The 13,056-nt window shown below is 65.0% G+C and overlaps 1 protein-coding gene across 1 annotated transcript in view; it reads right to left on the reverse strand.

Annotated features, from left to right (window-relative positions):
- The window catches only part of PTP4A3 (protein tyrosine phosphatase 4A3), a 32,102-nt gene extending 19,313 nt beyond the window's left edge, over positions 1–12,789 (reverse strand). The window contains exon 1 of the mRNA XM_061122786.1: positions 12,760–12,789. The gene's annotated coding sequence lies outside the window, so the exon portion shown is untranslated. The remainder of the gene's footprint in view (positions 1–12,759) is intronic.
- Between the last annotated feature and the right edge of the window lie 267 nt (positions 12,790–13,056).

Consider the following 13,056-nt stretch of genomic DNA (forward strand, 5'->3'; position numbering starts at 1 on the left):
CGGCCGGGCGCACGTAGGCCTCTCAGCCCGGGCGCTGCCAAGCTGGGTGCAGAAGGTCATAGCTATTTCTGGGCCGGCCTGGCAGCGAGACACAGCCCCCCAGTGCCCCCAAAGAGCCAGCGCAAGAGGGGCGGCCGAGGCGGGTCCCAGCCCCGTGACGCGCGGCCTCTACCTGGGGCGGGGGTCCTGCCGGGGGACCCCACACTGCCCCCTTTCAAAAAGCCCATTGGCATCATCAGCATGTCAGGGTCACGTTGGTCCCATCGGGCGGTTCCAGGCCTTCTCGGCCACGAATCCCTGTGCTGGGCCCTTGGCCACACAAAGAACCACAACTGCCAGCAGCACACGGGGGCTCTGTTCTCTGCTCTCCAGCAGCTCCAACCCTAGTGCCAGGGGAGGCCTTGACTGTGGCAGGAACCCCCCGTGCCCACACAGGCACCCCTGCCCACCCGGGCACACCCACGGAAAGGCCAGCACTGCTCCTTATCACACACAGCCTCCAGCCTGGGGCTCTGCCTGCCTCATGCGGGTCACCACCACCCCCATAACCAATGATCGTCTGACCAGTGGGAACCTGGGGCCCAGAGAGGACGTGAGACTTTGAGGTGCAGCCTCACTCGAACCCCCAGGCCAGGCAGGTTCTCCGTGGGCCGAGGGGAAGGGGACGGTTCCCTCTCATCACCCCAGACCCAGGCTTCTGTCCACAGAGCCTGCCCCTCCAGCAGAGCACAAGCTTGGGAGCCTGCCCCAGTTCCCATCCTGGCTCCCCCATTGCGAGCTGTATGCCGCTGGGCACACCCCTCAGCTTCGCTGTGCCTCAGTTTGTTCATGGGTGAAACGGGTTCCCTGGAAGCTCGTCCCGCATGGAGCTGCTGCTGGCTGTTCTCCTGGGCCTGGAAGGACGCTCCCCTCCCGAGCAGCCTTGCCTGAGTCCCCAGATGCTCGCACTGTGCTGGGCGCCCACAGGGGCTCTGACGGGACTCTGGGATCCCCGGGAGGGTCCACGTTCAGGGTCCTGAGTCCCCCAATGGGTTCCTTGGACACTTGAGGGGATTTCTTCCCGCAGGGTGTCTCAGAGCCCTCATTTCTCTACACACAAGGCAATCTGAAGGGAGGCAGTCAGCAGCGCATTTCCAGAATGTCTCTGAAGCCAGGCACTAGCAACAAGGCGCCTCCCAGAACCCACCTCGGCAATAGCAGGCGAGGCCGGAGGAGGGCCCCAGCTGCAAGGGTCCGAGAGCCTCCGGGCCTGGTGCCCCACATCCTGCTCACCTGTGTGTCTGGGAGCATCTCTCTGAGCCCTGTCTGTGAGAACAGACAATGAAGACTCCAGGCAAGGCTTGGAGGAGTGCGGCGGGCGGGCCACGCTGGCGGTCACTGCAGCAAGGGCAAGGGCTGAGCACGTACTCCTCCCCTCCCCCCGTGTCCCCACCTGGACCATGCCAGGGCGACAGTGACCTGAGGGTGGCAGGATTAGCTCCTGGATGCAGGCGTTCCCTGCCACGAGAACAGCCGAGGCCGGATGCCCAGCCCGAGCAGGCAGCAGGAAGGCCCCAGCCGCGGGGAGCTCATCGCACCCCAGCCCCACCAACCCCAACAGCGCAGCTTCCCCAGACAGAAAGTAGCAGAGGCCAGCACCGTGCATCCGGGGCAGCTGGGCGTCAAGACCTGGGTGCCTACGCCCCCAGCTCAAGCACCTCCCCAGCTCCCGGGGAGGGAGCAGGGACCCATGGGGACAGAGGACCCACAGGAAACCCTCCTCTCCGCGGCCTGAGCGGCCTGCGGGGCTGAGGTGTCTTCCAGCCTGGGGTCTGCACTGGGCCCCAGCTCCCTTGAGGGGCTCTGGGCATGGCTTCGGGCCAGCGGGCAGCCCCAGCCGCCCCACCCCTCCCTGCCCAGCAGCTGACTTCAGCCCCTCTCCCTGGACCGCACGGCACAGCCCCACAGCATCTGGGGGGTGCTGGGGGCAGAGGCCAGGGGAGCTGGTCTGAGGGTGGCCCCCAGGGCCCAGGGACTTGTCTCCACCTGGCAGCATCATGCCAGCCATTCCCACGGTCAGAAGGAAGCAGCGGCCCGCGGGCCTCCTCCAGAGAGCCAGGCCAGCACTCGGAGGGGACAGCTGCCAGTCAGCACCTTGGAGCCCAGGAGGCCCCAGGCGACACCTTCTCCACACCGGGCACAGATGCCCAGAGTCAGACAAGCAGGTCCTGCTGCAGAGCAGGGAACTCCACCAATATCCTGTGATAAACCACGAAGCAAAGAACATGAAAGAGAATACGACGTGGCAGGCTTCCCTTGTGTCTCAGTGGGCGAAGGATCTACCTGCAATGTAAGAGACCCAGCTTCGACCCCTGGGTTGGGACGATCCCCTGGAGAAGGGAATGGCTACCCACTCCAGTATTCTGGCCTGGAGACTTGCACGGACAGAGGAGCCTTGCAGACTACAGTCCACAGGGTCACAAAGAGTCAGACATGACCGAGCAATAACACTTTTGCTTTTCATGAAAAAGAATATATCCATACGTGTAAGAGCCACTTGGCTGCACAGGAGAAATTAACACAACACAGTAAATCAATTAGACTTCAATTCAGTAAAAATGCCCAGGGCCAGATGGGTGTGAGTGCCGGGCAGCCCCTCCTCGCCAGACCCAGCAAGGCCGATGTGAAAAGAAAAATACGTGCAGGGGCAGAGCAGGCAGGGAGCACACACCAGAGACCACCAAGCGGGTGCCCTCTTTGCTCCATCTGACCCCTCGGCGACGCTGAGCCCCTGCGGGGACCTGGGGTGCAGGGCACAACGGGGGCTGCCCAAGTGCCCGGCTCTGTGCCCAGGCCCCTGGGGCGCCCTGCCGCCTGGGCTCTGGGATCAAAGCGGCGGAGGCACCAACGACAGATCCCAGAGAACACAGGCCCCACGCCACGGGGGGACAGGGGTCCCAGAGCAGGGGAGCGGGCCTTTGTGTGCTCGACCTGCCCCGAGGTCATCAGGCCTCTCTCCACGCAGACCGGGGGAGGAGGACACCTACCTGTGGTCCCGCACCCGCTGGGCCCTGCGTCCCGACAGCAAGCAGGTGCTGCTTCACTTTCTCCTGCAAGAGCGGACCGAGCCCCTGCCTGCTGGAGCCCTGGGCCAGAGCCGGGTTAATCCTATTTGGCAGACTAACTGTGAGCCTGCTCAAGCCAGCCTGTGTAGGGCAGGGGAGCTGTTTAAATTTTTTTTTTTAATGGAGATAAAATCCACCTAACGTGATGTTCCCCCTTTTAGCTATCTGAAAGTGCACGCTTCGGTGTTTTTTTTAGTACGTTCACATTGTTGTGTAGTCATCACCACCACCAATTCCAGAACATTTCCATCACGCCCTAAAGGTACCCCACACCTATCAGCAGTCACTGCCCATCCCCCTGCCCCAGGCCTTGGCAACGGTGAATCTGCTCTCTGTCTCGATGGATTTGCCTGTTCTGGACGTTTTACACCAACGGAGTAAATCACGTGTGGTCCTTCACATCAGGGTCCCTTCACTCCGGATAATGCCTCCCAGGCTCACACACACTGTCAGGACGCTGAGTGACGTCGGCAGTGTGGACAGAGGACGTCTGGGTCATTTCCAGGTCTGGTCTCCCTTCACCCACGGGGACTGAGCGCGTTACCAGGGAGCAGGGCTGCACGGGAGGGTCGAGGTGACATGGGGCCACCCGTGGCAGCGCCTGGCCAGCTCCTTCCCAGGCCCACCAGGCTGCCCAGGCACCGGGCAGGTCCCAGAGGGACAGAGGCCCCAGCAGCTGGGTGGGAAGGAAGGGGCCTCCAGGGTTCCAGGCAGGACAGGGCTGGCCTTCAAGGAAGGGGAAGGTCGGTCAAAGCCTTTTTAGAAGTTAAAAACATAATTGTGACACAAGTAGTGACCACTGGTCTAAGGTCTATTCCATCTGTGATGGAACTGGAGGGAGGCAGTGCTGGTTCAGAGGAGAATTCCTCGATTCCAAGTGCTAAAATCAGAAAGGAGGGGAGAGACGGGTGGTGTTCGACAGGGCAACGCCACCATCGCCCAGCGAGGCCACCAGACAAAGTGGCACATCCAGGCGACTCCCCCCCATCCAGGGCAGGTACAGACGTCCCGAGAAAGCTGGATGGCACCCAACAGTCACAGAATGACACGCTGTCCCCCCTTTGCCTTAGGAGGTCCAACCGGGTGAACGGGGGTGGGCCTCTGGGTGAAGGGCATGGCCTGAGCAAAGGCCTCAAGGCAAGGGCAGGGTCCCCAGGGCGGGCGGGTTTGAGGGGGGCACTGGTCCTCTGAGTCGCCAGAGGGATGGGGGGTATCTCTGCAATCCCAGATCCAGGCATGTCACAGAGTCAAGTGCGAGGTGAGGGTGAGGCAATGGAAACTCCCCAGAATCCCTGGTCGGGGGGCGAGAGGACCGCCGCGGGCAGTAAGCAGGCAGCACCTGGGCCCAGGTAACTGAGGCCACCTGGGGTGACAGGAATCTGGGGAGAATCTACCCAGAGCCAGTCCCCCGCTGGCATCCCAGGGCCCCCACGCCACCCCCACTCCCTACGTGGTGAACGCTGAATCAGTGCGTCCTCCTCGGCCGAATCATGCGGAAGGAAACACAGCCTGCTTACGGCTGGAAGGAAGGCCCCCGCCGTTTCCTTCCTCCTCTTCTCCAGCCTCACCTGTGTGCTGCATGGAGGCGACTCTCTGCAGTCCACGGACTGTAGCCCACCAGCCTCCTCTGTCCATGGGATTCTCCAGGCAAGAATACTGGAGTGGTTGCATTCCCTTCTCCAGGGGATCTTACCGAACCAGGGGTTGACCCACGTCTCCTGTGTCTCCTGCACTGCAGGTGAATTCTTTACCGGCTGAGCCCTCGGGGTAGCCCATCTCAGCTGCCCTCCTGCTATTACTGAACCGCGCCCCCGGGCCCTGCCGCTGGCTCTCTGCACCCACGGTGCCCTCTGCCAGGAGCAGCCTGGCCTCGTGCCATCCTGCTCCCCCACCAGGCCTCTGCCTTCGGGTGCCACCTCCCCAGGACTCCCTCCTGGCCCTCCTGCGCCTCTGCAAGTCCCGCCTCCTTGGAAGCCCGCTCACCTGCTCACAAGCTCTCACTGAGCTCCCACGGGTGCCCTGGCTGTGCTGTGGACCCAAGGGCACTCTCGAGGAGCAAAGCTCAGCTCCTCACACAGCAGCCAGAGGGTGACATGGGGGCCAGGCACCCCCAGACCACAGCCCTAGCAACGGCAAGACAAGAGGAGAGGCCTCAGCTGCTGAGGAGCCCCGGCCTCAGCTGCTGAGGAGCCCCTGCCCCAGCTGGACCCCCAACACACTGGGAAGCCCCCATCTCTGACCCAGCTTCCACCCACGCCCCTCACCAAGGGCAAGGGCGTGGAGCCCCGCTTCACAGGCCATCACAGCACACGGCTCCCAGGAAGACATGGTCTGGGGCCCGGGGCCAGCCTCCCAGGCTCCGGGCTCTCGGCTCAGTGTTCCCCAGCACCCCTCAAGGCTTCTCCTATTCCAAAATCATCTCGACAAGCACCGGAGAACCCAGCCTCGGCCTCTGCCACCTCCCCCACTCCTGGACGTGAGTGCCGCCTACGTTTCTTAAAAACAGCATCCCTCCTCCCCCTCCTGTGTTCTCATTACAAGGCAGCAGGGCGAGGCCAGCGCTGCTCAGACCTGGGTCAGCCGCACTCCACCTCTGGGAGGTACCCACATCCCCAGGGCAGCTGCAAGGCTGGGTCACAGACTAGCAGGCCTGGCATGAAGTAGGTGCTCGGAAAGAAGGGTCAGGGACCCTCCTGGGCCAGGCCCCTGGCTGCCTGTCCTCAGCCCATGGATGCCCCTGGACCATCCGCCCTGGCCCAGGACTGGCTGGTGGACACGCCTCCCGGCAGTGGGTCCTGCATCCCAGATCTGCCCGAAGTCCCAGTTCTCACGCTCACTTCCTCGGGGTGGGGAGTGGGGGCAGGGCACGACACGCTCACCCAGGCCCTGAAACCCCAGCCCTCTCTCTGGGAGCCTGTGCCCACAAGGACCCGGGGCCAGAGCCTTTCACTGGGAGGGGGGGTGAGGGGGAGGAACAGGGGAGCACCAGGCGGGAGACGAGGAAGAGGGGCGGGAGGAGAGCAGGAGACCCGGCGGGGGTGCTCCCTGGCCTCCCCAGGGCTGGCCAGACAGGGCTGTCTGACCCTGAGCCCACCAGGGTCCTTCTGAAAACAGGAGGCCGGGCAGGAGCGATGCAGCCAAGAACACAGGACGCGAGGGGTCAGCGTCTGTCCTAGAGCCGGGCAGGCCCGGCTGGCAGTGTCCGTGGGAACAGAACCAGGGCCCGGCCGGCCACACTCAGGCCAGTCAGTGGGCATCGGGGCCACGGCAAAGGCCGGGGCGGCTGGGCGTGTCCCAAGCAGCGGGAGCCCAGGCCCCGATCCTGCCCCACCCGTGTCCAGACCTGCAGGCTGATCTGGGGCAGGGGGCTGTCTCGTGGGGGCCCTGGGGAAGGCTGGAGGGGTGGTGAGGGGAGAGAGAAAGGGTCGGCGAGGCACAATCACCCCTACCCTCACCATCCACGCCCCCAGACCCCGGGAGGCGCTCTCCCCGTCTCCTACCTCCCCTTGGCCCCAGCCCCCTCCTGCCTGCAGCCCTCTCCCCGCCCCCCTTAGCCACCTCCTCCCTGACCCTCACCTGGCACTGAGTGTCTCCCTCTGGGTTAGGGGCTCCTCCTCCAGCTCCCTGGACCCCCACCTCCCCTGACCACACACCCACCCAGGGCAGAAGCCGCAGTGGCCCCATGCGTGTCTGGAGACCGTGACTTCGTGGGCTCTGGCCACACTGGACCTCAGGTGGGGGACAGGGGTGGCTGACAAGGTGGACAGACAGCTGGACACTCTGATGAGTGGCTCAGTCTGCAACCAGCCCACACACCCCGCAGGCTCTGCCCAGCTCCATCCTCTGCGCTCCCTGCCCCCCACACTCCACCCGGGGACCCCCAGCCGCTGGCTGTCCTCACAGGCCTGGGGGCCCCTCGGGACGGCCCTTCCAGTGACTTCCTGCCAGGGAAGCTGGGGGGAGGGGTAAACAAGGCCTCCAGATGGCTTCCTGCGGGCTGCCCGCGAGCGTGGGAACCGGCCAGCCCCGGGGCCATGGAGGAGGGGAGGGCTGTGCCCTCATCAGAACACCTTCTGCCCCCCGCCTCCCAATGTCCCCTTTGACACCTCCCGACACGTGCACCTCCACCTACAGAGCAGGAGACTGAGGTCCCACCGGCGGGCCAGAAGCAGGGCCTCCTGCCCACTACAGCCCTTCCTTATCAGGCCTGCCCGCCCACAGAGGCAGGGCCCCACCGCCCCATTTGAGAGGCAGGAGACACCGAGGCCAGAGAGAGGAGGGTCTCCCAGGGCGCGATGAGTCAGTGGCTGGGCGGAGAGGGGTCAGCCCCCACCTCAGCACGCATCTGTAAACAGGGGGACGACAGTACGGCTCCAGGCCCCTCGACAAGGACGGCACAGCCCCGGCCCAGGGGGCACCGGTGACAGCACATCTGGCCCCCCAGACTAGGGTCCTTGGTCCTGGGAGACAGTGCAGCGACAGCCACTGCCACCCAGCTGACCGAGAGGATGGATGGAGGCTATGCCTGGACCAGTACCTCTGGCCCAGGGCAGCCTCACGACGGCCACTGAGGAGATGCCCTAAACTCAGGCCCTGAGCCCCGGGGAGCCATCCTCACCCGGCTCCCCTCCAGCCGCGGTGATGGCCACATCTTTCAAGCCCAGGTGGGACACCACCTCTTCTCCGAAGGCCTCCCTGATTTCCCATCCCCCCACAACCTCGAAGTCCGAGACACACGCTCCAGGAAGGCGACAGCTATCCCCTGAAGGTCCTCCTGTCCACCCGTGGCCCCTCCCAGGGTCAGGACCACCTCTCTGTGCCCTGTCCCATCCCCCACAGGGCCAATGCAGGCCTGGGAGCCCCTCGAGGGGCACATGAAGGCAGGAGTGAGTAGGGGTCCTGTAGCCTGCACCCCCTACCCCACTACACGGCAGCCAAGCTGGTGGTGACGGCAAGAGGGACGCACCTGGGGAGAGGAGGCTAACACGGGGGTGCTGATTCATGAAAGGGCTCGTCCAAGCCTGGGACGCAGGCCCCCGGGTGCCACCAGGAGAAAGGCCCGCAGTCGGTGGCGAGGGAGATTTCAAGTGAATAACTGCACGTTATTCAGCAGCCTGTTCCTGTGTAATCCAGCACAGGCCCAGCAGCCCAGCCCAGAGTGGTTATGAACCTCCTGGGCTGTCTGACTTTTCATGAGGGGCCCCATCATAAGGAGCACCACTGAGTCTGTGCTGAACACTAACTTGGAGCACGGTTAGGGTGATGCGTCACCCCCAACGTGAGCTCCTGGGGCGGGCAGTACCGTCAAGGTAGGACCCCAAGCCCTCTCTGCCCACACCCTGCACAGGGTCAGGCCCAAAGCACAACTTGACAGGCCAACGGAGGCCCCCCAGATGGCCCCTCCCCAGGTTGCAGCCTTGGAGTCTTAAAGGGCTAGTCTGCCGGGCGGTCACATGGGGCAGATGCACGCTTGCAAGCAGGTCGTTTGGCTCAGGTGGCTCCGGCTAAACTGCCAAGGCCACCAGCTTTGTCCTGACCCCCATGCAGTCTGCGGTAGGGTCCAGGGTCTACTCCGAGCTTCCCATTCTCTAGACAAGAAAACTGAGGCCCAGGAAGGGCAGGGGCTGGCCCAGCGTCACCCAGAAGCCTGGCAGAGCTGGGGCCATGGCTCTGGGCTCCCTAGGGCCGTGTGGAGGGGACAGCAAGGTCTTGGTGGGAAGTCCCGGGCACCCTCGGGCACCCCCTGAGCTCCTCGTGGCAATTCCCAGCAGATGCGCCAGTGGGCAGCCGGCCAGAGAGAAGTGAAGGCCAGGAGAAGGCCCAGCAGCTGACCCCGTGGGGAGATGAAAGCGGAGGAAATGTTTGGCTTGGCAGGGCACGGTCTAGGCAAGGGAGGAGGGCTGCCCTGGCTTCAGCAGACGATACCCGGGGATGCCAGCAGGCACAGCAGAAAGGCGCACCGCTGGGGGCGGGCGCAGGGCAGGCAGCAGGTAAAGCCACCACAGGTGGCCGTGGGTGGTGACGGACGGGCAGCGGTCGCTGGGGGAGCACCGGGTGGTGTGGCGGGGAATCCTTCTGGCCCTCCCGCGCCTCTTCCAGGAAGCCTGAGTCACAGGAGGGGCCCCGGGGCCAGGAGAGCGGCCGGGAGCACCAGTCCCACGGGAAGGGGACAGGGCAGGGCCACCCGCCTCCTCCAGCTGGGCCAGCCCCGGCTTCGGGGTCTTTGCGGCAAGTGAGGCCATGGGAACAGGCTCAGGCCACTCCCAGGAGGAGCTGGAGGGATGGAGGACAGCAGGTCAGAGCCCCCCTTCCGCAGGAGGGGAACTGAGACCCCAGAGGAGAAAAGTTGGCTCAGAGCCAGACAGTTAATGACCAAGGGGGCTCCGGTCAGGCAGGCCTGGGTGCCGGGGAGACCCACAGCTGTGTGCATCAACGTCCTGGCCAAGCCCTGTTCCAGCACATCAGCTCCCTGCCTTGCACCAGAGACCATCCCACCACCCTGCTCTAGAACACTGCATGGCTCCCACCGCCCCTTCCCTGAGTCTGAGTCAGGAAATGGAACCAGAGCACAATGCAGCCCCAACCTTCCACCTACCCGCATCAGCCATGCTGCTTCCTGCCTGGGGGACATGGGGGTGCACGCACAGAACACCAAGCATCTGGGGGCGCCACCCCTGTCAACAACCTCAGATCTGATCCTGGGCCCTCATTTGCGGGTACAGGATGGAAACCCAGGGCGATGACACCCACCCCTGGATTCATCCAGGACTCAGCCAAGCTCCAGCCAGGCACACAATAAGTGCACAATAAAGGCAGTGTCCGGGAAGACTCAGGAAAAAGAGTGGGTTCGTGGCTCAGAGGCCCAGGAAGTGGGGACAGCTGGAGGAGCCACATGGGGCTCAGGTCTAACTGCTGGACAAGTTTCTCCTGACGTGCCTCCCAGACGCTGCAATGGCCGAGGACAGCAGAACCCCCATCCAGTCATCCTGGAGGATCACCACCTTCTAGAGCGCTCTGGTCTCTGCAAGGCTCGAGCCGCCTCCCTGCACGCTGAGGCCTCGGGCACTTGCGGCTCGGTGCTCACGTCCAGTGTACACACCACCTGCCTTATGAGGGCCGGCAGGGGACTCGCACTCCTAACAGAGGCCAGGGAGGGGACAGACCCCACGCCAGGCCGGACCAGGGCAGCCATGCAGCGGAGGGGTCACTGTGACGAGTCCTGGGCCTGGCTGTGACTTCCACCCACCCCTGGCCTGGACAGCCCTTCCAGATTCCCAACAGGAACCGTTTCTAGCCACCTGGGGGGACTCACAGCACCAGGCCAGCGTGGCGTTGTACAGAGGCGGTCACCTGCTTGAGCTACGACTGCCTGGAGCCCCTGTGACCTCGGGAAGTGAGGAGCCTCAGTGAACGTTGGCCTCTCGCTGCAGGGCGGGTGGACAACGACTCCCATTGCTGGGGGACAGACCAGAATGGACAGAAGGGGCCTGGCACTCAGCAGGCACTGACACACCCAGTAACCACCTTCTCCGAGGCTCGGCTTCCTTACCTGGAAGGGAGCCACCTCCTCTGCCCCCCGGAGTCCCGGCGACAGGAGATGCTCTGACCCTGGGGACGTGGACAGAGTCTTGTTCCACAGAAATGGACCTGCCCTCATTCCCTCCAGCCTTCGGAGGGCCCCCAGGCCTGGCGTCCTGGCCAGGAAAACAGCAGGGTGGAGAGGCCAAGCCCTGCACCCTCCAGCCAACCCAGCAGCCCACCCAACCACCCACCCAAACACCCAGCCCTGAAGGTCAGGTGCGTGACAGCAGGGTCACACATGTCCCCTGGTCCTCAGTGCCCAGAGCGCGGCCCCTGGACGTGTGCATCATGGGCATACACAGCCCCATCGGCCACTTGGTATCACTGTCCCAACTGAGAGAAGCGTATGGTGAGGCGGGGGACCTGGGGCGGGCTTGGAGGTCCACCATGCCCCGCCAGCCCCTCCTAAGGCTGCCCTCTGCCCCTCACCAGCCCCCAGCTCGGCGCCACTTCTTCCTGGCACAGTGGCCACCTACAGGTGTGGGCACTGCCACCTAACTGCCAGCTCCACGGGGCCGGGGCCAGGGCTGCCCTGATAACAGCTTATCAGGGCCCAGCACACAGTAGGCACTTTTATCAGGGCCCAGCACACAGTAGGCGCTCAAAGTTGGTGCCTCTGTGAGACAGGAACGCCACCTTGTCGCTTCACCGAGGACCACCACCCAGACCAGCCCGCTTCCCAGGGCCTGAAGCGGGACGCACCATTACCCACCCCTCAGTCCAGCACTGCGCCTGGCACAGACTGCGTGGCAAGCTCTACGGGGCTGTTGGCAGAGGCCAGCTACCCGAGGGGACAGTGGGGGGCATTCTCTCTTCTTGAATACTTGCAGTGAGGGAGGCCTGGGTGGCTGTGGAGAGACCCCCAAGCCCACCTCCGGCCCCCTTTACTCCACACAGCAGCCTGTCAGTTAGGGACACCAGCACCCACTTCACCAGGGGGAAAAACCAAGGCTCTGGTGAGGGGCTGGACATGACTCTACCTCTCTGGTCCTTAGTTTCATCTGAGAAGTGGGGTTAATAACCTCATGGATGGATCTGAGGAGGTCACTGAGGCAAGGTGCCCACATAGAGCTGCAGAGGGGGGTCCCCATCCAGGCAAGGCCACAGGCACCCCTGTGTCCACTGACACCCCCTCTGGCCCACAGCCCCACACGGTTCCGGCCTGGGACCAAGGACACACTGGAGTCTACACACCACTGATGCTAAGCTCCCAGGCACTCACCACCACCTGCTGGGCTGACCACAGAGCCCGCCAGCCAGGAGGGGAGGAACAGTACCCCCCGCCAGCCAGGGCCAGAGTGCCCAGCACACTGACCTCTGGCCTGGACCCTCAGACCCATGATCAGGGTCCAGCCTGTGGGGTCACCACGCTCCACCCAGGTAAGGCCAGGCCCAGGGCGACAGCTGCCCTGCGGTCACAGAGCTGACATGCCACCCACCCCAACTCCACCGGCCACCAGCTAGCTGCCCTGGAGAACACAGGAGCGTGTCCCCCAGCAGTCTGGCCAAGGCTAGGACCTGCTCTAAGCTGGGGTACTGCTTGGACAGGTGAACCGCCGCTGGGCTACCAGCGCCCGCCCAGTGTGAGAGTCGGGGCTCGCATGGTTCCCCGGGACCTGGAGCTCAACCTGAGTGCCATCAGCTGGGCTGACAAGCCCCGTGGGGTTTGTGGCGGGCAGGGGCGTTAGAGACCAAGTGCCCCCAAACTGTGCGGAGGAACGAACTGAGCAAGGGGGTGGGGGGCGGCACGCGATCCCCGGCGCTGCTTGGGACTCAGGGACTCCGGATGAGGGCCTCCCGCCCCCAGGATCGGGAGCAGAGATCAAGCCTCCCAACCCGGGCGTCCACCGCCGGCCACGCGGGGGAAGCGGCGGGCGGCGTCCAGAGCCTGCCCCCGACCCCACCCAGGGCTGAGAGCTGCACGTGGCAGGCGCCGGGCCCGCACGCGCGCCGCCGAGGCCGCCGGGCGCGGGGTCCCGGCCCCCCAAGAGGCGGCCCGCCCCCCGGCCCGCGCGCCCGCACCGCGCTCCCTCACCGCGCGCGCCCCCGCCCGGGCGGGCACGAGGAGACTGACCTGGCGGTCCGGGCGCCGGCTCCACGGGCGGAGGGCTCGGGGCGCGCGTGCGCGTGCACGAGGGCCCGGCGCGCGCAGGCGCGGCCCCGCTCCGGGAGCGCGAGGCCCGGCCCTCCGGGTCACATGGGCGGCGCGGCCCAATGGGAACGCTCCCCACCCGGGGGCACCCGCGGGCGCGCGCGCGCGGGCCCCGGAGCCCCGCCCGGGCGAGAAGGGGCGTGGCCGTGGGCTCCTAGCCTTGTCTCGTCTCCCTCGCAAGCCGGCTGAGGCTGGACGACGGGGCGGTTGCGGGGCGGA

This window comes from Dama dama, chromosome 21 (assembly GCF_033118175.1).
Source record: "Dama dama isolate Ldn47 chromosome 21, ASM3311817v1, whole genome shotgun sequence".
NCBI classification, from domain to species: domain Eukaryota; kingdom Metazoa; phylum Chordata; class Mammalia; order Artiodactyla; family Cervidae; genus Dama; species Dama dama.